General features: G+C 40.1%; 1 long non-coding RNA gene across 1 annotated transcript in view; it reads left to right on the top strand.

Moving 5' to 3' along the window:
* Positions 1-26053, top strand: part of LOC132237190 (uncharacterized) — an 81126-nt gene extending 55073 nt beyond the window's left edge. Inside the window, exon 4 of the long non-coding RNA XR_009453478.1 lies at positions 25679-26053. This is a non-coding gene — a long non-coding RNA (uncharacterized LOC132237190). The remainder of the gene's footprint in view (positions 1-25678) is intronic.
* The last annotated feature ends 254 nt before the right edge of the window (positions 26054-26307 follow it).

Raw genomic sequence — 26307 nt, 5'->3', positions numbered from 1 at the left:
TGGTTGCGGGCACATCCCCAGTAGGGGGTGTGCAGGAGGCAGCTGATCGATGTTGCTCTCTCATCGATGTTTCTAACTCTCTATCCATCTCCCTTCCTCTCTGTAAAAAAAAATCAATAAAATATATATTTTTTTAAAAAAAGAATCATGGAGAGAAATGTAACCTGGAGAAAGGAAAATTTAAGTTAAGCAGTATGGTCAGACGGTGTGAGGTCAGACGTTGGAGACGTAGGGTTTTTGTATACTTGAAAAACTGTCCAAGAAAGAGAAATTCAGGTAAAAGCAGTGCCAATCGTTGGAAAACACAGGGAGGTAAATAAAAGCGCTGTCTGAGTAAACAGAACTGCTTGTGAGGGGCAGCACGTTTAATTCTTAGAAGAATCATGTGAATTGGAATCTTTACTTTTCCCCTCAACCCACAACTAAACTATTTTGCAGATGATAAAATGGACATTTCAGAGGTTTTGCTATTCACCCAGGGTTGCAAAGCTAGTTACTGCCAAGTGCGAAGATTAGAACTTGAATTTGTTTGATGTTGGAGCCCATTCTCCTTCCTTCATTTCAGACTAAATTATTCTCTCTCCAGGAAGTGTTCAAGCAGAGATTGGTTGCCTACTTGGAAATTAGGAGGGATTCCTATAGCGTGGTACAGAACCAGATGACTCTCAAGCTTTTTGCAGTTAATGACTTAATAGTACTATGAAATAAGTGTCATATGTTAGACCCTCAATTTAAAATTGTTTATTTCTCAAATTAGGAATTTAAGTTCTGGTTTATTTAAATGGCCATTAGATGTTTTTATTTTTTATTTATGTTCTTTAAAAATTTGTTTCAGAGAGGAAGGGAGAGGGAGAGAGAGAGAGAGAGAGAGAGAGAGAGAGAGAGAGAGAGAGAGAGAGAGAAATAGAAACATGCCTCCTGCATGCCCCCCACTGGGGATTGAGCCTGAAACCCGGGCATGTGCCCTGACCGGGAATCAAACCGTGACCATCTGGTCGATGCTCAATCACTGAGCCACATCAGCTGGATCATTAAATGAAGGGAGAGGGAGAGAGAGATAGAAACATCAATGATGAGAGAGAATCATTGATTGGCTGCCTCCTGCATCTTCCTCCCCCTACTGGGGATCAAGCCCACAACTTGGGCATGTGCCCTTGACCGGAATCGAACCTGGGACCCTTCAGTCCACGGGTCAATGCTCTATCCACTGAACCAAACTGGCTAGGGCCCATTAAATGTTTTTAAATTACCTTTGATTTGATACTAATACAAACTGTTTTTGTTAATTGTTTAAAGCATTTCTTATTAGCATTGGAATATGCTGCTTGAATCAATAATAGTTTAGGGAACCAGAGGCCATTAAAAAAATGAAGCAAGAAAAGGTTGTAAATTAATAAAGGCTAGAAATGGAAAGATAAATGAAGTCCAGACACAGAAAACGAAGGACAGATTATGCTTAACTGTGCCCAGAAAAGATGTGAGAGATGCACACAATGAAGCCTGTTATTTAAAGAGGGGTTGCTGAGCTATAGGAGTTGAGTGTATGGGAGCAGAAGCACAATCCTTTTATTTTTATGTATGTATGCATGCATGTATGTATGTATGCATGTATTTATTTATTTTTGTTAATCCTCACATGAGGATATTTTTCCATTGCTTTCAGAGAGAGTGGAAGGGAGAGAAGGGCGAGGAGAGAGAGAGAGAGAGAGAGAGAGAGAGAGAGAGAGAGAGAGAGAGAAGAGAGAGAAAGAAATATCGATGTCAGAGACACACACACACGCATCAACTGGTTGTCTCCTGCACATGCCCCTACTGGGGGTGGGGATTGAACCCACAACACAGGTACATGCAGTTGACTCGGAATGGAACCGGAGACCCTATGGTGTGTGGGCCCATACTCTAACCACTAAGCAACGCCAGCCAGGGCAGAAGCACAATTCTTTTAGTGTGCCCAGCATTGTTTGGGCTTTAAAAGAATAATGGCTTTTGTTTCTGGCTTTACATTTGAAGTAGGATGGAGTTAGAAGAAGCCTGTGATCATTATTAAAATATTGGGGGTGGGTAAAAGGTTCTATGAATTTCTATGAATTATGTAAGTTGTTACTTCTGTCTCCAGTAGGAAGGGGAGGCATCTGGCCAGTCACATTCCTTCTTTATTACTCTTTCCTTCAAGTCAGGAATGTAGTCAGAATGCCCACTAGATGGTGCTGAAATAATTGTATAGAATCCTGTGACCTCTAGTAGGATATAAGGATAGGAACTGTTAGAACTGAAAGGCATTCTGCCTAGGATTTCAGCCTCAAGACATGAAGATTTCATACATCGAGAGGACTAGCAATGCTTTTTAAAATATCATGTGATATCAAAATGCCTGTCCAAAAAAGGTGAAAAAAAATACTACCTCAGAGTCAAGGTTAATATTGTTGGTAGGAACATGGATTTCATTCAGTATCTTTTCTACTGTAAGTAGTAAGCTTAAAGGAGAAATCTAATTCACTAGATTTGGGGGCATTTATGAGGATTTCAATTTATATTATTATATCTTTTGGCTACCATATACTGTTAAAAAGTTGTTTTTTCCACCTTTATATCTCATCCTTAAATGTCACCTCCAAAGTATATAAGATGTGGATCAATACTTATGTCAAAAGCAGTGATTTGGGGGAATAAAAAGAAATAAAAGGCAGGCAGAATGAAATACTAATTGCTGAGGCAAAAAAGCAAGACTTTAGTTGAAAAGTAGATGCTGTTATGACTGAATGGTTTTAGATTTCCTAAGGCTCAATTTTAAAATAGTTTTTTTTTTCTTCCAAACCCAGTCCTGGATCAATCCAAAAAATTGCTTTCTCCAGTCCTGTACTTGAACTGCCAGGATGCTAAAGAAATATCCCATAACAGGGCAGTTTTAATGCTATTACAAAGTCAAGGTTTTGTACAGAGGGCTGGAGGTTCTGAAAAGATGGCAACTTGAATGAATGCATTCCTCCTCACTGCCACTGTCAAACCAACACAGCACCCACTCTGAGCCCCTGAGGTCCTGGGTCTGAGAGGGCTGGAAGGTGCTGGCTTTCTGAGTCCTCATGAAAAAGCCAACTGGACTTTCTGTCCAAGGGCCAACTGGAACCCACCTTTATTCCTGCCTAAAGGATAACAGAAATGTCCATAGCAATAGTGTTCGTAATAGCAGAAAATGAAAACCACCTACCCATCAATTAGTACAATATAAAGTAATCAGCTGTGATATATGTGTACAATGAATATTATATTGTACAGCACTGACAAAGAAGGAACCATGGTTCCATGTTGCCACATGAAAACAAGCATGCACTGTGTATATAATAATAAGATATATATGTATGTATGTATATGTGTGTATATATATATATATATATGTATATATGTGGATGGTGGCTACTTTTAGGAAGTGAAAAGCTACAGGGGCTTCAATTATAACTATAATAGCTTAATTTGTGAACTGAATGGTGGGTCGAGATGTGATCATTGAGGTATAATTTATATTTTTGGCATGTCCCAAATAATTAAAAGGAGAATGGGGGAGAAGAAGGAGGAGGAGAGGAGAGGATGAGGACAAAAGGAAGGGAGAAGAGGAGAGGAAAGGAAGAGGGAGAAGACCAATTCAGAAGGACCTGGAATGGGAAGTAGCAGGCCACTGAGTTCTAGGAGGTGTGTGGTTTTTGGCAAGAAGTCACCATTCTGGAGACTCAGTATAAAAAGAAGGGATGAATCTGAGGCCAGAGTATACGACTCCTAGGAACATCAGATGAAATAGCAAGGATAGGAAGGCGCCCTTTCAAATGGAGTAGATTCGTTCATTCAAAATCTGTTTGGTAACTATATGTGCTCTGCACTGTTCCAGGGTACAGCAGTGGACCAAACAGCCAAAGATTGGCCTTAAGGAGCTGAGGTGTCTGATGGGTAAATTCTTTCTGTGTCCAACCTATGTGTGTGTGTGGACTTCCCAGCTAGGCACCTGGGGAGGGAGAGAGATTGACTCATTCTACACATATGTATTGAACACTTCATAGGTGGCCAACTTTGCTGGGTGCTGGGGTTATGGGATGAATCCTTGCCTTTGAAGAGCTCATAATCCATGGGGGAAAGCCACACCTGCGCTTGGGGAATGCACAGGCACCTTTGGAACCCAGAGGAAGTGACAGGGAGTGTTGGGAGTCTGCTTTTGCTTGGAAACAGAGAGGCTGATCTTTGAGGACCACGATGGAAATTCAGAGTTAGTGTCAGCTCATGAGCATGGATTACAGCTTCTGTGGGTCCCAAATCACCTCCCTTTACCCTTGTGTCTGCTGTCCTCACACCAGCCTGTCATTGTTAGAAATTCATTCCATTGCCTCAATACATTTTCATTATTTTTGAATACTATGCTATTATATTGAAAGTTTATAAAGAAATTCTTCATAATCTAATTTGGAACTGTAATGTTTTGACAAGAGCGATGCCCCAAAATGTCTTGTTGGCAAGAACACATAAATGCTGTGACATTCTGAGAGGCACAATTTAATACAAAATATGGACTTAATGTGTGTATGTTATTTTCTTCTTCAAATCTTCTAAGGTTTGAAGAGTACCACAGAGGAAAGAGGAGCTATGGATGTGGGTGTGGCTTCAGGAGAGGACCCATGAAGGAGGTGGAAAAGGGCGCCCAGCAGCTGGGGAGGGAATAGGGGGCCTGGTTATGAATCAAGATACATACTAGGAGGCCTCTTCCATCAACATTGCTCTGGAACTCTAAAATATCCCCCCTCTCCAAGTGATAATTGTATTGATACAATGAAGGAAGTAAAAAAAAAAAAAAGAGAGAGAGAGACTATGTATTCACCCAGTTATTATTTTTGTGCTTACTACCTGCCAACTATGCACCAGGCTCTGTGAAAGGCACTGGGGCACGGCCTGAAGCACCCATTAAAGGCAGTGGGTTGTGACTGCTTAGAGCGTTTGTTCTGCTCCCAAAAGGAGGGAAATTATGGGCTGTGAAACCCTAAACCCAGTGCATTGAAGGCATGGTACTTGAGATTTGGCTTCTAACATGGTTTAAAATCCTGTCTCCCAGTCCTGTCTTAAGAAGGACTTGAGTTTGTAAAGGTTTTATGTGAGGGAAACTACACATTAGAGCTGGAAAATCTGACTGCTTACTTTTCTGGCTTCCTTTTACTTAAAGCAATTTTTTTTAACTATTAACTTCTGGAAACTGCATTTGCTAGGTCTGGGGGGAAAAGGAAACCCCTGATTCACCCTTTTCAATTCCCAAGTGGAGTAGCATGCTGTTAAGCTATAGGGAAATAGCAGAAAAAAATTCGGGCGGCATTTTGAACACACAAACCTTTTGTGGGTCAGTAACTGCTGTGCCCTTGAGAGGCTTCCAGGAATTCACGGCCTCTGGGTCAGTCTCCCCCAGGCAGGAGAGAGTCACCCCCTTTTTGGAGAACTGTATGACTAGACTGAGGCAGGTTTCTCTTTGCATATGGAGACTAAGGGGAAAGTGGCATGGGGTGGGCTAGAGGGGGGATAATGAATATCTTGAATAAAATTAGTGTCCTTCAGGTGCCAGCACTGTGCTATGATCCAAAGTGGGAAATAACACAGAACTCTGTCTTCAAGGCGCTCCCAGACAAGTGGGTGAGACAGATCAATGGGCAGTAAATGCTAGAATCAGCTCAAGCATGGTACTGTGGTAGGATGGGTTGAGTGGATGTCAAGGGAGGCCTGGGCTGAACCCTGAGGGAATAACCCTTAACCAGGAGATGATTGGGGGAAAGGGCTTTCCGCACTGAGGCCTGAGGCAGCTGGGAGGCCGGCAAGTGCTTCAGGATGATAAGGGAAGAAGGCAAGAGATGAGGCTGAAGAGGGAGGTCCTCTTCCACCATGAAGCCCTCCTTGGACACGCTAAGAAACCTGGGCAGCCTCCTCCACATTCCACAGAGACACAGAGGGATCATTAAGGCCGAGAGCATTTAGAAAGAGGTTGTGATTTTATTTTATTTTTTTAATCTTTATTTTTTTTATGTGTAAAGTTTAAAAGCTCTCACTGAAGAAAATTTGAAGGCTTTATAGTAAGGTGTAAAGAGAAAATAGAAAATCAACTTTTATTATATCACACAGAAACCATTGCTAATAGTTTGGCATATTTGGAATATTACTATACAAATTTGTGAGCAGTTTATATATAAAACTATATATTTTTCATTAACACTATTTCCTGGACATTTTCTTATTTTATATTCTGTTTTATTTATAAACTAGAGGCCTGATGCACAAAATTCATGCACGGGAGGGATATCCCTCAGCCCGGCCTGTACCCTTTCCAATCTGGGACCCCTCAGAGGATGTCCAACTGCCGGTTTAGGCCCGATCTCTTCCTTCATTGTATCTCTGAGACAGCCGGACATCTCTCACAATCCAGGACTGCTGGCTCCTAACCGCTCACCTGCCTGCCTGCCTGATTGCCCCCTAACCGCTCCCATGCCGGCCTGATTGACACCTAACTGCTCCCCTGCCAGCCTGATCACCCCCAACTGCCCTCCCCTGCTGGCCCAATCTCCCCCAACTGCCCTCCCCTACTGGCCCGATCGCTCCCTCCCAACTGCCCTCCCCTGTTGGCCTGATGGCCCCCAACTGCCCTCCCCTGCCGGCCTGATGGCTCCCAACTGCCCTCCCCTGCCAGCCTGATGTCCCCAACTGCCTTCCCCTGCCGACCTGGTTGCCACCAACTTCCCTCCCCTGCCGGCCTGATGGCCCCCAACTGCCCTCCCCTACCGGCCTGATGTCCCCAACTGCCTTCCCCTGCTGACCTGATCTTGCCCCCAACTGCCCTCCCCTGCTGGCCTGATCTTGCTCCCAACTGCCCTCCCCTGCTGGCCTGTTCACCCCTAACTGCCCTCCCCTGCCGGCCTGATTTCCCACAACTGCCCTCCCCTTCCGGCCATCTTGTGGCGGCCACCTTGTGATGACGCAAGGGCATTGCACGAGGGCATAAGGACCACCTAGGCTTTTAGTATAGATTTCTAATTTTGAAATTTAGAAAAGAATTTTGAGATTTACAGAAGAATTCCAAAGACAGTGCAAGAGTTCCCGGAGGCCCTTCACCCAGCTTTCCCTAAGGTTTACATTTTACCTTCTATCTCTCTGTCAGAATGCACTTACCTCTATTCTGTTTCCACTGAGTTTTCTAAAGTGACTACTAAAGAAACTGGAAAACCGGCCATAGGACTATGAGTCAATGGACAGTCTCAGTCTGAAACAGAACTGTGCTTGAACAGGAGCTCCTGGAGTCACAGTGCCTTAAGCTGGAGGAGTGGGAATTCTGGGCAGAAGCGGTGTTCTAGGTGGGGAGGGGCTCTTGGTGGGTGGGATTTTCAGGACCCTAAAGCTTAGCCTGCCTGTGGGAGCAGCTGTGAGCCCTACTTCCAATGAATCCTGACTCACTAAGATATTAATACGTGATCTGCAGATGTTTCTTTTTATATTTAAAAAAGTAATAAAACTGAGTTTCTGCATTGTTATCTTGACTACTTTAAACCCGGAGTCTGATCCAACATTCACTTGCATTGCTCAAGCCAGTGCTGAATGATTTATGATCTGGGTTAAATCACTTGTTCTTCACAGATTATCTAAGGAAAACATCAAATGCAGGCAAAGGTCACCATTAATGATAGAAAAAAACTATCCCTAAGCCTTAGCCCTGTACCCAATGCTTGTTCCTTTTCAACATTGATATTTTTTTCTCTCTTTTTAAGACATCCTTGCCCTAGCTGGTTTGGCTTAGTGGATAGAGCACCGGCCTGCAGACCAAAGTGTCCCAAATTCGATTCCAGTCAAGGGCACATACCCGGGTTGTGAGCTCGATCCCCAGTAGGGGGCATTCAGGAGGGAGCCAATCAATGATTCTCTCTCATCATTGATGTTTCTATCTCTCTTTCCCTCTCCCTTCCTCTCTGAAATTAATAAAAATGTATTTTAAAAAATCCTCAATACTCATTTGTCTTCTTTTAGGGCCATTTTCATACTACGCCATTCACATGTGCATAAGTTGTGTTTATTGCTTATTATACTGTACATTTCTTGAGAGTAATGCTGTATCTTCATTTTTATGTACTGCATTAGTTCTTAGCACAGTGCCTTGTTTTTATTACATGCTAAATAAATATTTTAAAATTTAAATTTATTAATTCTCTACACTTTTTCCCTTGTAGAAATCATGAAGTCTCACAGCTTCAAGTAATATCTTTTAGTATGTAAATTTTGTTGGGTATCTCAAAATGCTTCCTAAATGGTTCTATTTCAATAACCTAATTTCATTGCAAATTCCAGAAAGCTAATATTGAAGTAATTCTTCCTCTCAGTCTCTTCCTGTGATGGGCTGAATTGTGTGTTTCCCCCTCCTCCCCCCAATTCTAATGTTGAAGTCCCTAGGTACCCCAGAATGTGATTATATTTGGAGATAGGGTCTTTCAAAGAGGTGATTTAAGGTAAAATGAGGTTACATGGGTGGGCCCTAATTTACTATGACTGTTTGTTCTAATAAGAAGAGGAGATTAGGACACAGGCCTGGAGGGAAGATGATGTGAAGACAGAGAGAGAAAACAGGAGAGAGGCCTCAGAAGAAACCAACTCAGCCGACACCTTGATCTTGGGTTTCTAGCCTGCAGAACAGTGAGGAAACAAAAGCCACCCAGTCTGTGGTAGTGGTTATGGTATCCCAAGCAAACGAATATACTTCCTTTACCTGAATTACAAACTGGCTTTTCCAGTGCACCTCCACGTTTTTGTCACTTTCTCTCAGGCATAAATATTCTCAACTCCTTTTATCATCACAAAAGATTGTTGTGATGATAGAAAGAAAGAAAAGAAAGTACGGTACTGCACCTCAATTTTTATTCTGTTTTTAAATTTATTTTTATTTATTTATTTTATTTTTATTTTTTTTATTCTTTTTTAATAGCCTCAACACTATTCTCTTTCTACTCAGATCTCAGTATCTGATTTCTCTATTATGAGACTCTTCCATATGAGCTCTGAGTGGAGCATATACTGAATGATTGACAATCCGAGCACTTCTGTGCCCATATTGTTGCCTCTTTTGAGAGTGACCGTTTTTTCTCTTCCCTAAGGCCTAGTGATTTGTGGATCTGGACATACTGTATAACTACATGCCTTCTTGCTAACCTCTTATCTGACCTATGTTTCTGGCTTTGGCATGTCTCAATCTCCTAACCTGTCTCTCTGCTCTGTTCCTACACCAGCTATAGTTTAAAATATTAAATTAACATTGAGCAACCCCTGCAATCAAAGAGGTGCTTCTCCATATTGTAAGTCACATATACAGGTAGCAGGTACTGAAGATTAACATAGGGTTATGTTAGAGTTTTTGGTTTAGTCTCAGTTTATACTAGCTTGGGGACTTTGGGAGAATCTTATAACTTTTTTTCAGCCTCAACTCTAAAATGAAGATAATATTTAATTTCACTTGTGTATTATGAAGAAAAGTAGATTAAATGTCTGAAAGATTTGTAAGGTCCTAATGAGCAATGTTTGGTGTTTGTTGTTGTTGGCCTTCTTGGCATTTGCCAGAGTTCCTTTTATTGCCACTGGTCCTGTATCCCTAAGTGCCTGTTAACTTTCTTGAAAGACTAGCTCATGGGTCATATATTATTTCTGACTCCTACAGCACCTACTTGTTGTTTAATAAATATTGAAATTTAAAAAATCTAATCCCTAAAATCACAGTAGTTAAAAATACTTATAAGTAGGGTGCTTATTCAGTCTACTTTGTATGTGATGTTTCTGGTTTACTCTTGTTACACCAGCATAATTATTATAGCACACCCTCTCACTCCCCAAAGTCTGCTTATTTGGACAATAAAATATGTATGGTCACACACGGGAGAGTGACAGAATCTTAATAGTTTGTTTCATGAAAATATAAGGAGCACAGGGCAAACTTTCTCTGAAGGAAGAAAAGCCTAAAGATAAAGAAAGTTGAATCTAAAAGTAAAAGTTCTACTTGGGAGACTATTTCAGCTAATAGCCATTATAAAGCCTGTGGGTAAATTTATTTTCCTTAAATGTTTGGATGTCAGATAAGATAAACCAGCTGCACTTCACTGCAATATTGCCAAGTTTAGTCTTTGAGTTTAACTTTTGGCAGATACACTTGGATGCCATGCAGCTCAAAAAGCTATTACTCATACTGTTTAAATGTGTGTTGTCAAAAGTTAAAGATGTAGTTTATGTTCTGATTTTAATAGTGTATGTTTTTAATTAACCAAGTAATACATTAAATTATAGAGAGTAAAAATGTCTCTCCCTCAGTCACCTCTCATCTACCCAATATCACTTTTCCATATGTAAACCAATTTTAATAAAACACAACACAAAATAAAGATTGAGTATAAATAAATTATAGATATTAAAACATTTTATAGATGCAACAAATTAGTAACTTTAATAAGTTAGTCCAACCTTTCAGAATGACAATTTGGCAAAAACATTAAAATGTCAAACATTCTTTGACTTGGCAATTTCAGTTCAAAGAGATAACCATACAAAGATGTATACACAAGGATATTCATTGCAATGTAGTTTGTAATAGTGAAAGTCTAGACATGACTTAATGTGTTATTAATAGAAAACTGATGAAATATATTACAGTACAGTCATGCACTGGAGTAATATGGAGTCATTAAAGATGACAATATTAGTGCTACATTTATTGATAAGAGGGGGAGAGGTCCATAATCTGTCACTAAATGAACAAAAACAGATTCAAACAGTTTTATAGTATAATCACAGTCATATACATTTATATATGCAGGTAATATACATATATAATAAACTTTTACTATTTATGTATATCTGATAAAAATTACATGAAGGGAAATACAAAAAAGTTAAAGTTATTTCTAAATGGTAGAGTCTTAGAAATTTTTTACTTTGTCATATTTTCTATATCAATTTAATTTTTTATAATAAAGGTATATTGCCCTAACCGGTTTGGCTCAGTGGATAGAGCGTCGGCCTGTGGACTGAAGGGTCCCAGGTTCGATTCCAGTCAAGGGCATGTACCTTGGCTGCAGGCACATCCCCAGTAGAGGGTGTGCAGGAGACAGCTGATTGATGTTTCTAACTCTCTATTCCCTCTCCCTCCTTCTCGGTATAAAATCAATAAAATATATTTTTAAAAAAAGGTATATTACTTTTATAATCAGAAAAAAGAAAGCTTTTTTGTAGTACAAAAATTGGTAGAATTTCAGTTTCCAAATGTTATTTATAAGCCATCCATTTAAGAGTTGTTTGCTTCTTTTCCCCCAGCTGGTGTGAGGAAATGCTGCCAACAGTTTTGGTGCCAATAATTACATCTATATATCAAATACATCTGCATTCTGAAACAAGATTTTCTTATCAGTAAGAATTGGGCTTTATATTAATAGCAGTTTAGATGTAGAATATCTGATCTAGTACTTAGAGCTTTAACCAGTAGTAAATCACTATTTTACTTTGAACCTAATTAGTCTACATTAATTCTATAGAAAAAGAGTCCTAAATGTTTCTTCTGCCAAAGGAAATATTTGGCATGAGAAAAGTCTGGTTGTATGTTTGGTTGATAGCATATTGTAGTTTAATGAGATAGAATTATAATCTTTAGCTTTGTTCTTAATGAACTGATTTTAGGGAACTAAAGAGAAAGTAAAAGGAGGGAATAAAAGAAAATACAAATTTTCCAGGAACTTAAAAGAAGGACTTGTTTCTCTCCTTGTTTTAAATCTCTTCTGAGTCGCAAACTTAATTGCCAAATCCTGATGCTTACTCCCATGTGAACAGGTCCACAGGCACCTTAACACCTCGTTTACAAAAGTGAAGGCTTACCTTCTTCCCATATATATGCCATCTATCCTTGTTTCCCCGACATACCTAAAAGCAAAACCATCATCACCAACACCCAGGTTCAAATAACGTGGATTGGATGAAAGGGATGGAGGAACGGGCACATCATCTTTCCCTGGAAGGGCATACTCCTATCAGAATTGTACACCATGAGTTTGATCATGAGGAAACATGGGCCATGTACACAAGAACTAGCTCGTCCTCTTCAAAAGTACCAAGGATGTGAAGTACAAAAAAGTCTCAGGAACTGTCCTATATAAAGGAGACTAAGGAAACATGACAACTAAGTGTGATGTGGGATTTTGGATGAGAAAAAAAAAAACACCAGTGGGACAAGGTTGTCGGAGTCAGCTGAGGAAGGTTGACAGGTACTTTATGGTGCTATTTTGTACTTTTTTATAAGCCTGAACTATTTCAAAATGAAAAGTTTAAAAATTTAAACACCAGCTTAAAAAAAATCAATTTGCAGACTGGCACTCTGGGCTGACAGAATGACGAGAGCAGAGAGATGAAGAGTGGAAGCACATAACTGCTGGGGATGCTGGGCGCAGGCAGCGCCCTGGGGAGGTGACCTGGAAAGCAGGGTGAGAGTCACATGTGAGGGGGGGCAAATGTCACCATGGAGAGCACAGTTTTAACAGCTACCAAGTCGGGCCTTTGTGCAAAGCCCTGGATTCCCCTTCATTCTCCTCCCTCTCCAAATCATGAAAAGCATTTGCTTCCTTTAAACAGTAAAAGTAGTCCTTTCATTGTTATTTTCATTGGTGTAAGATGACTGTCAAGTTGCCCAAACCTTGTGTATTGCTCCAGAAGTTAAAAATCATGTACAGAAAATGCATTTCAGAATAGTGAACAACAAAAAACAAAACAGCCCAGCTGGTGTGGCTCAGTGGTTGAGCATCGACCTATGAACCTCAGGAGGTCATGGTTCCATTCCCTGTTAGGGCACATGCCCAGGTTGTGGGCTCGACCCCTAATAGGGGGGCGTGCAGGAGGAAGCTGATCAATGCTTCACTGTCATCATTGATGTTTCTATCTCTTCCTCTCCCTTCCTTTCTGAAGTCAATTAAAAACAAAACAAAACAGAAAACACACACACCAAAATCTGAATCACTCTGATTCTGCATTCTCCTGATCTCTGTTCTCCTAGGGCACAGGAGGTGGGGAGTTATCAAGTTCTCTGGGCTCTTCCTCCTGTCCTTCCAAGGAGAAATTCCCATTCTCCTCAGCCCTTGTCCCTGCCTACGTTTCAGTGGACCAAATGATAGAGGGACTGAGGCTTAAGAGGGGGAAGCTTGATGGGGAGGCATGCAGGTACTGTGAAAATCCCTGTGCTGTCCCCCATTGGGAGAGGGGGTTGGGTTTGGAATGTAAGAACAGCACAATAAACTTGATGTTTAGGGTAATGGCTCGCCCCCCTCCCCCCCCAAAAAAAATCCCGTTCTCCCATGTGCCTAGGCCCTGTCAGTTCCATCTTCACACTGTTTCTTACAGTAGGATTGGAATCAGATGCTCTGGTTCTCATCCTTACTTGTATTTACTAGTCCTGTGACTGTGGACATTTCCTTCTGTGCCTGCGTTTGTGTGTGTGCATGTGTGTATTTAGGGAGGAGAGTGCGTAGGATTCCAATGAAATAATGCACATGAAAGCTCTTTATAAACTGTAAGGTACTGTAAAAATACTAGGTTTTATTCAGGGCGATATATGTATTATCTTCAACACTTCCCAAATTTTATGATTTTACAAAACTTAAAACATTGACAGAATTTCTCATGTTTTAAAAAACACATTTTTATTGATTTTTTTACAGAGAGGAAAGGAGATGGAGAGTTAGAAACATCGATGAGAGATAAACACAGATCAACTGTCTCCTGCACGTCCCCTACTGGGGATCGAGCCCGAAACCAAGGTACATGCCCTTGACCGGAATTGAACCCAGGACCCTTCAGTCCAAGGGCCGACACTCTACCCCCTGAGCACACCGGTTAGGGCGAGAATTTCCCATATGATAAAATAAATAAGTACATTTTAACAGAAAGGTGCTGGAAGGACATACTCTCAGAATGAAAAACAATCCTTCCCAACCATGTACTGACTTACAATGCCCTTAGTTTACTCATTTTGCTGCAGATTGGCCCCAAACAATCCGTGGTTCCAGGACCAGCATTTGGAAATCAATGTCCTGGACTGAAATATCCAAAGCAATAATTTTCTGAGCTCCTTGTGTCCCATCTTACCTTCTTTCCCAGTCCACCCATGCTTGGCATCCAACAAACTTTTGTTAACTGAATCAATACACTAATAGATACACATTTCTTCTTGAATCCAATGAAGAACTGTACCTAATTCCTTTGCAGTTAATTAAAGGAGGAGATATTGGAAGCCAGAGATGAGCCAGGATACTCTTACGTTTTGGTATAGAGAGGAGATCTGAGAATCTATTTTCCACTTCTCTTCTCCCATATTATCAGATGTGCTGTCCAGTTACCTTACCTAAGCCAGAGGTATGTCCTTAAAGTAGCAGAACCTTGCTCGAGAGATGCTCCTCAGGTGTGCAGGGGTTTAGTTTATGCTACAGTATGTGAGTCTCTTTGTAAAGCACCAGTTGGCAAATCCACAGAGGGTTAATGTCCTTTCTCTACTAAGGCCCAGGAGCGAGTGAGGTGGGGTAGAAACCTTCACACACACACACACACACACACACACACACACTCACACACACACACAGACACACACACACTCAGCACTGAACACTATACATCTATACATGAAGTCCGTTACTGAAGGGTTAAGGTAATTTCAAAAGGACCTGACAATATAGGAAGGAGAAGTGTTAAGTTTTTAGCTAACTTGGACTTTCTCTTGCATCAGGAGCCATGTCCTGGCGATGCTTCCTCCACTTCGGACTTGGGTTTTAGGCTCTTACATTTGCACCTGCACCCTGTACTCCCTCCATCCTCACTAGCATCTCTGGCTTCTTGTGTCTTGGTCCAGCAACTTCAATTCCTCTGGGAAAAATTGAGCCTCTCTGCAAAAGAGGAGATCTAGATTAGAACAACACCCTGGGTGTCAGATCTGGGTGTGTATGAATATACTAGTTGTACGTTACTGTCTGGTGTGTGTGTGTGTGTGTGTGTGTGTGTGTGTGTGTGTGTGTGTGTGAGAGAGAGAGAGAGAGAGAGAGAGAGAGCTCTGGGGTCTGGGTAGTGAATGGGCTCCAGTCCTTTGATTGTGCTTTAATGTGTATCTTCTAGTTGGAGTTCAATCTTCCCTGCAGTAAGAATAACAAAGCTGTTGGTTTCTTGATTAGTTGACAGCAAATGAGTAACATTGCTCAAAGACAGACGTTAATCTTCTGGATAAATCTTAGGTTAAACTTGTATTGCTATTTTCCCTGCCAGCATAGTTGTGGTTCTACCTTCAGAGACAATAGTCCTGGTCACTATGGTGAGATGTGAAGTTGGACTTCTTTCCAATTGTGTCTCATGGGAAGCAGCACCTTTAATGCTCTCTGCCTCTCCTTCGAAAGCATCCTGATGCGAAGAGCTTTCCTCGTATCAAAAGGGGATAGGGAGGGTTTGCCTTTTCTGTCCTGCTATTACTGTTGGTGTGAGAGAAGCTGATTTTGGAAAATAGGTAGTTGATTTCAAATACATGATGTTTTAGGTCTTTTTTTGCATAAATATATATTTTTTGCAAGAAACAGAAGGAATATCTGACTACCTTAAGCACAGGAAAGCAATTATTTTAGCACCTGGTGTGGCTAAGACCCCCTTCTGAGCTTTATTATCCTTCCCACCTCTCCTTTTGAAGACTGCTGCCAGAGCTGAAACTCGTGTTGGCCCCGAGTTTGGATCGTTGTCAGGCCTGGTGGTCTTAAGAATGGAAGAAACAGACCTGGATGTTTCATACCTGATGATTTGAAATGATTAGTCTTAAGAATAAAGTGGAGAAAGTTTGCCAGCCCGACTCTGATTTCCTCCACATGTGCACTAACATAAAAAGATATAAAGATGTTTGTGGATAATTGATTATATGTGTCGAAATTAAGAATGAGTTAAGACTGAATCCTAAGGCAACTCTGGTTCTATTTTCTTGTGCTATCCATGGCACCCACTCTAGAAAGATACTTCAGAAGACATTCCTAGAGACTGGCTGGGAGGTCAAAAGCTGAGATAAAGTTCAGTCTCTACCCTTAGTGGGGGTACCACAAAATTCTCGCTTCCAAATTTGAACTCATTTTACTTCCAAATTGAAACCACCAACTATGATGCATTACCTCATCTGGGCCTTTTATGATAATAAAAAAGTATTTAGGGGAAAACTCACTTTAAATATAAATCTCTGCCAAGTAACTTAGTTATTATTTAGTTTATTTTTTTTGAGCAGAGTCACATTTGAAAATATATGAATGTGGTTATATATATATATATATATATATATATATATATATATATATATATATTTCATTCAAGGTTACTTAACTCTCGAGTCTTTAAGTATCTCATTTTTAAGTACATACTTGAATCATTAGCAAACATTTTTGGCATTAAAATTTTCCTCCAGCACTTTTCCATATGTTTCATTGAGTTCGAGGTGGCTGTTGAATTTTAAATAGTACATTAAAAATTATGTTCCCAACAGAGATATGAAAATTGTTGCTTGGGTAGCCACAATATGGCTTAGATATAAATATATCAAATGTCTTATCTCTGTCTCTCAGATATACAACTACTAAAGCACATTTTCCCCCTTAATATTTTGTAATTCCATTAGAGTTAAAGGATGTTCGAAACCATTTGGAAGAGAAAACAACATTGTCTCCCATAAAATAAACACTCTATCCCATAGCCACTGCATTCTAGAAATGACTTAGTCATAAAAGTCCATGATCTCTAATTCAAATAAAATAATTATTGAAAGAGAAAGCAATAATTGGTTTTTAAATTTCTAAAATCTAAGTTGATTTTTAGTTTGTAAATTTGTCAAAAACCATATTAAGTTCCCCTAATGAAATATTGAATCTAGTCAATAATCATCAATGACTGCTAAAACCAGTAGATGAAGGGAATTTGGAAAGTTAAAATGAATGGATCAGCTGACAACGTCTGGACTCACTGATCAATTATCACAAAAAGAGATAACCAGACAACATGAGCCTTCTGTGATGATTCAATGAGAAATACATAGTACCGCTAATGATGTGTTCTTGCCACCAAAGCAAATGTGAATCTGATCGAGCCTCTAGGCCTATCTGCTCTTTCACTGAAAATCCAGGGATAAGAGGAACATGCTAAGTAACACCTGGAATGCAATCAGCTATAACCAGGATACAGGGAATTCTAAAAATCAATGACCTGCTCTCTTCAACAAGTAAATGGCAAGGGGAAAAATAAACAGGAAGAAAGACCTGTTATTAAAGAGTCGTACTGTGCTCTGTAAGCATATAAAGAGATATATCCAGCAATGTGGACTTGTTCAGGGCCTGATTCAAATAATACCAACAATAAAACATATTTATGATGTGATCAGGAAAATTTGGATACTGAATGGATATTTAATGATATTAAGAAAAGATTGTTCACTTGGGGAAGGTGAAATTCTGTTAAATACAGTCCTTTTTCCAAAAAAAAAAAAAACAACCAAAAAAAACCACACCCATATTAAGTTCCTGTAGGTAGCATTTATCCTGAGAAGCATTATAAATCAAAAGGTTTACTGTTAATCTAATCTAGAAGTACTAATCTAATTTATGATTAGTACTTCTCAAACTGAATAATGTAAAAAAGCCCTTAAGAAAATTATCAAGGATATTTGGAGTTGATGTGTATAATTTTGATGTCATTGTTATTATGATAGTTTTTATATGTGTAGGGTTAAGATACCCACATAAAGCCTAAATACATTTACATGTTAAACACAAAATAGTAAAATCAATACAATTCCAGTTAACAGTATGAAGTTAATTTTCTTGGTAATGTTTTGCTAAAATTGAAGAGCATGTGTTGAGGTTAATTATAGAAATATTTAGTCACTTTGTTACTAAAATCAATATATTTTATTGGTTTTTTACAGAGAGGAAGGGAGAGGGATAGAGAGTTAGAAACATCGATGAAAGAGAAACATCAATCAGCTGCCTCCGGCACACCCACTACTGGGGATGTGCCCGCAACCAAGGTACATACCCTTGACTGGAATCGAACCTGGGATCCTTCAGTCCTCAGGCCAATGCTCTATTCACTGAGTCAAACCGGGTAGGGCTTGATATTTTTTAAAAAATATGTTTTTATTAATTTTTTTTAGAGAGGAAGGAAGAGGGAGAGAGAAATACTGATCAGAGAAACATCAACCAGGTGCCTCCTGCATGCCCCCTACTGAGGATTGGGCATGTGGTCTGACCTGGAATGAAGCCAGTGACCTCTTGGTGTACTGTAGGATGCTCACCCAACTGAGCCACACATGCCAGGGTGACTTGATGTTTTTTATTTGACAACAGTAACTCATTATCTGAATCATTGTCCTTACCACAGTTGCTTATTTAGTTTTTTATTTAAAAAATAAATTTGTTTTTAACCACTACACTTGATTGGAAGGCCAATCAATTTAATTGTCCCCTGCAAAATGCTAACAGAAAAATTTACATTGTCTGTACACTGTTGCCAGTTGATATACACAAAGACAGAATCAGAGCAATACTTCTACTTGCAATGCCAACTGAGTACTGGCTAAATGGGCTCAGCAGTTTTATTGGAATCACTAAATGTCTTTTGAATTATAATCCTGGTGAAAATCCATGTGTTCTGCCCTAACAGGTTTGGCTCAGTGGATAGAGCATCGGCCTGCAGACTGAAAGGTCCCAGGTTCGATTCCCGTCAAGGGCATGTACCTTGGTTGTGGGCATATCCCCAGTAGGAGGTGTGCAGGAGGCAGCTGATTGATGTTTCTAACTATCCCTCTCTCTTCCTCTCTGTAAAAAAATCAATAAAATATATTAAAAAAAAGAAAATCCATGTGTTCTACCACAAATATTTACTCCAATTACTGTGAAATCTTTTTTTTAAATTTTAATAATGTGCTTTATTTAACATATCCAAAATCTTACCATTTCAACACATAATCAATAGCAAATGTATTAATGTGATATCTTATTTATTTTATTTTTTTCTTTATTGATTAAGGAATTACACATATGTCCTTATCCCCCTATTTCCCCCTCATCCCCTCCCCAAGTAATGCCCTCACCCCCCTGGTGTCTGTGTCCATTGGTTATGCTTATATGCATGCATACAAGTCCTTTGGTTGATCTCTTCCCCTTACCCCCACCCTCCCCTACCTTCCCTCTGAAGTTTTACGGTCTGATCGATGCTTCTCAGTCTCTGGATCTGTTTTTGTTCATCAGTTTATGTTGTTCATTAAATTCTACAAATGAGTGAGATAATGTGATATTTATCTTTCTCTGACTTGCTTATTTTGCTTAGCACAGCGGTTCTCAACCTGTGGGTCGCGACCCCTTTGGCAGTTGAATGACCCTTTGACAGGGATCGCCTGAGATCATCCTGCATATCAGATAGTTACATTACGATTCATAATAGTAGCAACATTACAGTTATGAAGTAGCAGCGAAAATAATTTTATGGTTGGGTCACAACATGAGGAACTGTATTTAAAGGGCCAGAAGGTTGAGAACCACTGTCTTAGCATAATGCTCTCCAGTTCCATCCATGCTGTTGCAAATGGTAAGAATTCCTTCTTTTTTACCGAAGCGTAGTCTTCCATTGTGTAGATGTACCAGTTTTTTAATCCACTCATCTGCTGATGGGCACTTAGACTGTTTCCAAATCTTAGCTATGGTAAATTGTGCTGCTATGAATATAGGGGTGCATATATCCTTTCTGATTGGTGTTCCTAGTTTCTTGGGATATATTCCTAGCAGTGGGATCACTGGGTCAAATGGGAGTTCCATGTTTAGTTTTTTGAGGAAACTCCATACTGTTCTCCACAGTGGCTGCACCAGTCTGCATTCCTACCAGCAGTGCACGAGGGTTCGTTTTTCTCCACATCCTCTCCAGCACTTGTTGTTTGTTGATTTGTTGATGATAGCCATTCTGACAGGTGTGAGATGGTACCACATTGTCATTTTGATTTGCATCTCTCAGATGATTAGTGACTTTGAGCATGTTTTCATATGTCTCTTTGCCTTCCTTATGTCCTCTTTCGAAAAGTATCTATTTAGGTCTGTTGCCCATTTTTTTTTTATTGCTTAAAGTATTACAAAGGGTATTACATATGTATCCATTTTATCCGCCCGCCCTAGACAGTCCCCTAGCCTCCCCTATCCCCCAGTGTCTTATGTCCATTGGTTATGCTTATATGCATGCATACAAGTCCTTTAGTTGATCTCTTACCCCCCTACCTCCTGCCCCCCAACCCTCCCCGGCCTTCCCGCTGCAGTTTGACAATCTGTTTGAGGCAGCTCTGCCTCTGTATCTATTATTGTTCAAAAGTTTATAATGGTCTCTATTGTCCATGAATGAGTGAGATCATGTGGTATTTTTCCTTTATTGACTGGCTTATTTCACTTAGCATAATGCTCTCCAGTTCCATCCATGCCGTTGCAAATGGTAAGAGTTCCTTCCTTTTTAGAGCAGCATAGTATTCCATCGTGTAGATGTACCACAGTTTTCTAATCCATTCATCTACTGATCTGTTGCCCATTTTTTGATTGGGTTGTTTGTCCTTCGTTTGTTAAGTTGTATGAGTTCCCTGTAAATGTTGGAGAGTAAACCCTTATTGGTGATAACATTGGCAAATCACTGTGAAATCTTTGTTCAATGAACTAAAGTATCATTTATTGTATTTGGCTTTAATGAATCCTTTTCATGTTAAAGTTCACCTTTTCAGTAGTGCTTTATTTTTCTACACTGGTTTGTTTTCACAATAGCAAACCAAAATTCAACTTACTAAATGTCTTAAGAAACAAATGACTTATTCATGAGACTAGAATGTCTTGCAATTGCAAATTATGACTGCAAGATAGAAGATATTTTTGTATTTATAACTGTTGAAAAAAGCCACATTAATAACACTGGTAAGGCAAGGTGATGATTGAAATTTTGGCCTTAGAATGTGCTAATAATCCAAGGGCAGCTAGACATGTTTACCGATACATGGCAAGCCACACTGTGATTTCAGATGATTGTACGATACCAATGGGATTGGCGTTACATGCAGTGGCTGTCACTGAAGTCATATAGCACTATTTGGAAATAGCAGTCTCCCAGATGACGCTTGATATGCTTTTTATTATACTTTTAAAGCTTACCATAAAAATGGATGGAAAAAAATGGAAATTATAGTTGAATGAAGAGACCCCAGAGATTCAATTGGTTTGAGAAATCCTTGGTTAGGTCATATAAATGAAATTGCTTTGAAAACTATAATGTGCTCCACAAATGCCAATACCATTATTATCAGGAAACAAAGATAATTGGAAAAGCCTGGAGTTAATATAAAAGAGATTGGATTAACTCTGCATAGCAGACAGAAAATTCCCAGTGAAGATCTTTAAACAGAGTCTCTGGGAAAACAGCTGCTCCTATCAACCCACTGGAAAGAGCACAAAACAACCTAATTCCTTCATAAGTGACCTCAGGGGAGACTGACCTTGGTTCTAAAGTTGCCTGTGTGGCCTGGGTATGTGTGTGGGTTGGGTGAGGAGGTGGTATTGAATGGGGAGGCAATGGAGCCTGACCCTCTGAAAGCGCTTGTAGCATTTGACGTGGGGGCTCATGGCCTAGGCCTCATGGGGCAGAGAGGTGTGGACAGAGAGCAGTAAGTGAGAAGTCCCCAGTAGAGTGAAGTCCCAAGTACATAGGATACGGCTTCTCAGGCAGGACCCTGAAATATTTAACCTCACAGGAAAAAATCATGTCTTTCTAGATGGGCGAAGTTTTTACCACATGGTCGTGTGGCTGATAGATGTGTTTAGCTGTTCAAAGAGAAGAAAATGCAGATATGGTGACTCCCTGTGTGTTAGGAAGTTCCCTTGTCTCTCTGCACTTAGGATAACCCTGAACATTGATCCTGAAGTGTTTAGATTAGTCAGAGTAAGGCAGATTTATTATTATTACTTTTTATTTCCATTTTCTGAAATGCTAAAGTCATTTTCTAGCTACGAATGCTAAGTTTTGGACATGATTATCAGTCAGGTTGGAACTGAATCTTGGCATTGTAACGGGATCATATTTACACCTACTTCAGTTTCTAAAAATCAGCCAACTGGAAGAAAATATTTTGATTAGGAATTTGAGTGGGAAAGCCAAAATCTAAAGTGGAAACACATCTTCTGTGAAAGATTACATCATGAAGTGCATGAAAGCCCATCTGGAATTGGGTGTAAATACGGGAGGGTTCAGTTCAGTTCAGCAGACAGCTATGGTGTGTCTGCCCTGTGCCAGGAGCTGTGGTGGAGGCAGGAGTGCGAAAATGAATGAGATCGTCAACTTGGTCTCAAGGAACTCATGATCTAAAAACTAGTCTCATGTTAAAAATTCAAATATTCAGAGTAGTTCAGGCACAAAAATAACAATGGATATAGCCAGAATCTAATCGAATTCATGCAAAATAACCAGTTTGCTTTAGTTCTCATTTGTCATGTTATACAGACAGTACTGTACATTGAAAAATGTCATTAATTATAGAGCATAAAATAAAATTGCATTTGAGGCTAATTCCTTGATTACCTGGATTCTTTTCTCATGCTTCCTTTCTTCAATTAAATTCCTTTTAGCACCAATAAGGTGATTCTTAGTATCTAGCACAGTGGATTCCAGTCAGAGTTAACCACGATCTTGATTTTAAAAAATAATGTCCTACCTGTAGTACGCATCCCTGAACAATAGGTTACTTCACTTTTTAAAAGCTTTTATATACATGCTAAATGTACCCATTAGGGCCCAACAAGAGAGACAGATGGCACACTCAACATAGGTTAATTCTAAGACAGTTTTTCTGCAGAAACTGTTTGTGAAGGTGTGGAAGTTGGGAACTATAAGGAATGTAGTTAAGTCAACTAGGATTCCATTGAAGTAGACACATTACTGTGTTGAGACCTGAAGGTAGAAGGAAGGGAGCTATTACCAGACCTAGAGTGAGGGAGGTCTCTAGAGTCAGTCACCGAGAGAGGAGCAGTGACAGGTTGAGGACACAGGCAGCCTTGCAGGGAGGCATCCAAGGCAATAAATACAGTGGCCTCCCTTCCTCCCCTCCTTCCCATTGGCTGTTGGGGCTCTTAATTGACTTTAGAAGTTCTAGAAACAACAGGCACCGGAAGACATATATATATATAGTTCATACAAGTCAGGAGCAGAGAGCAGGGGTGAGGACGAGCGTGGAGGGCGAGGGGGTGGAATGGAAGATACCCAGCACATTGATGTGTTCTGTGCCTGATTTTTCAGTTAACATTATGCTTTCGAGATTCATCCATGTTGACATGCTTACCTTAATTGTAATTCATTCATTCTCACTGTTGTTTTCTCATATTGCACTGTGTGACTTGACTGCAATTTATTTACTCATTTTCCTGATGATGGGTATTTCCAGTGTTTTACTGGAAACTTTGATGTTGTTATGCACATTCTTGTTAACGTTTTTTGATGCTTATGCAAAAGAATTTCTTTAGAGAATTTACTTAGAGTAGAATTACTGCACTGAGACACAGGGTCACATTTACCAGGTGATGCCAAATGGTTTTCAAAAGTAGATGCATCCACTAATACTTCTACCTGCAGACTATGAGTTCCCATCAACGCTTGATGTTTTCAGACTTTGAAATTTTTGTCCATCTAGTGGGTGTAGAATAGTACATTACTGTGATTTTAATTTGCATTTCCCCAATTACTAATGTGGCTGAACATATTTTGTATATTTCTTGGTCATTATGTTTCCTTTGTTGTGAAATATCTATTTAGGTTGCCCCACCACTTTTCTATTGTGTTTTTATCTTTTTCTCCTATTTAGTATCTTCTGATACTAAAACTGTGTTAACTATAGCTGATGACTTTCTTTTACCAATTTGTGGCTCATTAAAAATGTATCCTACGTGCTTTTTAAGAGAAATTGATGTATATTACACAAAACTTATTTTAATCATTTAGAGTGCACAGTTCATTAGGTGGCATTAAGTATATTCACACTGTTGCGCAACTACCACCGTCATCCATGTCCAGAACTGCTTGCGCTTTTTCTTAATGTCTTATTTAAGAAATTCTTTGCTATATCAAGACCATCTGTATATTTGTTCTGAATTCTTAAAGTTTTGCCATTCATATGTAAGTCATTAAATCATCTGGAATTGATTTTTGTTTATAGCGGGAGGTAGGAAATACATTTTCCCTCATATAGGAAGCCGATTGTCCCAGCACCATTTAGAAATGTCCATTTTCCCCTCCGTTGATTTGGCATATACCAGGCTTCTTCATAGGTGTGGGTCCACTTCTGGGTTCTGTATTCTGTTCCATTGGCTGATTTGTCTATTCTTATGCCAGTATTGCATTGTCTTAAATACTATGGAATTATGACAAGCCTTTCATCTACTCTACCTGAAATGCTATTCTCCTAAAGATACACATTACTAAGTCACTAATTTTCTTCTGGTCTCTCCTTCATGGTCATATTTTTAGCCAGCCTTTCCTGGCCATCCTTCCTAAAATTTCAATGTCTCTTCCAAAAACTTTATATCCTCCTTCTCTGCTTTATTTTTTCTGTTTAGAAATTATTATTATTTAACATAATACATATACTTCTCTTATGTATTAGCTCTCTTTCCCACTAGAATATAAGGTTTATGAGGTCAAAAACTTGGGTCTGCTTCATCATTCTTGTATCCTCCCCATAGAAAACATTGCCTGGCACTTAGTAGGTGCTCAATTAGTATTTCTGGCATAAATCATATGATATATTAAAAGATAACTATACATCCCTGTCCTTTCCTTTAAAAATATCCTTTTTCTCTAGTTCTCTTGCTCCTTTATGCTAGATTGATAAAAGCAACCTGAAGCAAAGGGGGAAAGAATGAAGTTTCCTTAAGGTTTCTTCCCCAGCCATGTCCCAGAGATGGGCAGTGAAATGGAAAAGGTGGAGGGACCAGTGGTTGGCTCACTTTACATTAGTCTCTATGGGTTAGCTATCCTGCTGGAAATGCCCCCCCGTCCTGCTTTCCATGGCGAGCCGAGCTGGCAGGATCTAGAGCTTAGGCAGGGGTGGACAAACTTTTTGACTCGAGGGCCACAATGGGTTCTTAAACTGGACCGGAGCGCCGGAACGAAAGCATGGATGGAGTGTTTGTGTGAACTAATATAAATTCAAAGTAAACATCATTACATAAAAGGGTACGGTCTTTTTTTTCAATAGTTTTATTCATTTCAAACAGGCTGGATCCGGCCCGCGGGCCGTAGTTTGCCCACGGCTGGCTTAGAGCGTCCTCAGTGGGTAGAGAAATGTACCCCACCTTTGGTTTTTAGGGTGTCACCCTGCACAAGGGGGGAGAATGAGCACTCACTTTGATTTACCAAGCATGGCAACTAAAATCTCAGCTGTAAGTATGACCCACCACGGACAGAGCTCCTGGCACTGTGGAGTCACCTAAAGGTAAACACTCTGTGCGACTGTCTGCGGCTGGGGGATGCCCAGGGCAGGCACTGAACTGAACACTGATGATTCATGGAAATTCCATCTGAGAAGGTACTCTGTGCTTTATTACAGGATAAACTGGGGAGCCAAGTCATTCTGGAAGGAATGTGGATGAAGTTTTCCGACGAGGACTTGAGGTTTTATAGGTTGGAGTCATATCTGATTCAAACCATCTGTTGAAATGTCAAGCTGAGCCCATCACTTTTCTCATACGTCTCTCATATTTTATGTCAATTCAGTATAACAAATATTCATTGAGGGCCCACGGAGTGCCAGACACTGGGATTACAAAGATGAACAACACAAGCGGTTCCTGTTTTTGAGATGCTTATCGTGGTCTAGTGCAGTGGTCGGCAAACCGAGGCTTGTGAGCCACATGCAGCTGTTTGGCCCCTTGAGTGTGGCTCTTCCACAAAATACCACATGCGGGCGCGCAGGTACAGTGCAATTGAAGTTGGTTTTCGACCTGGGCAAGTCTATTTTGAAGAAGTGGCATTAGAAGAAGTGGGGGGTGTCAGTCAGTCGGGCCAGGGGAGACGCGGCGCAGGCTGGCCGCGGGACACGCAGTGCGGGGGAGGGCACGCGATTCATGCATGAGTTGAGTGAGCCAGTCAGTCAGCAGTCTCGTTGTGCAGTGGTTAGTGCTAGTCGCGTCTGCAAATCGTGCACGGGTGACAAAAGTACCTACTCGAAGCATAAAG

The sequence above is a fragment of the Myotis daubentonii genome, chromosome 6 (assembly GCF_963259705.1).
Source record: "Myotis daubentonii chromosome 6, mMyoDau2.1, whole genome shotgun sequence".
In the NCBI taxonomy this organism is placed as follows: domain Eukaryota; kingdom Metazoa; phylum Chordata; class Mammalia; order Chiroptera; family Vespertilionidae; genus Myotis; species Myotis daubentonii.
This window is presented reverse-complemented; position numbering and strand designations above follow the sequence as displayed.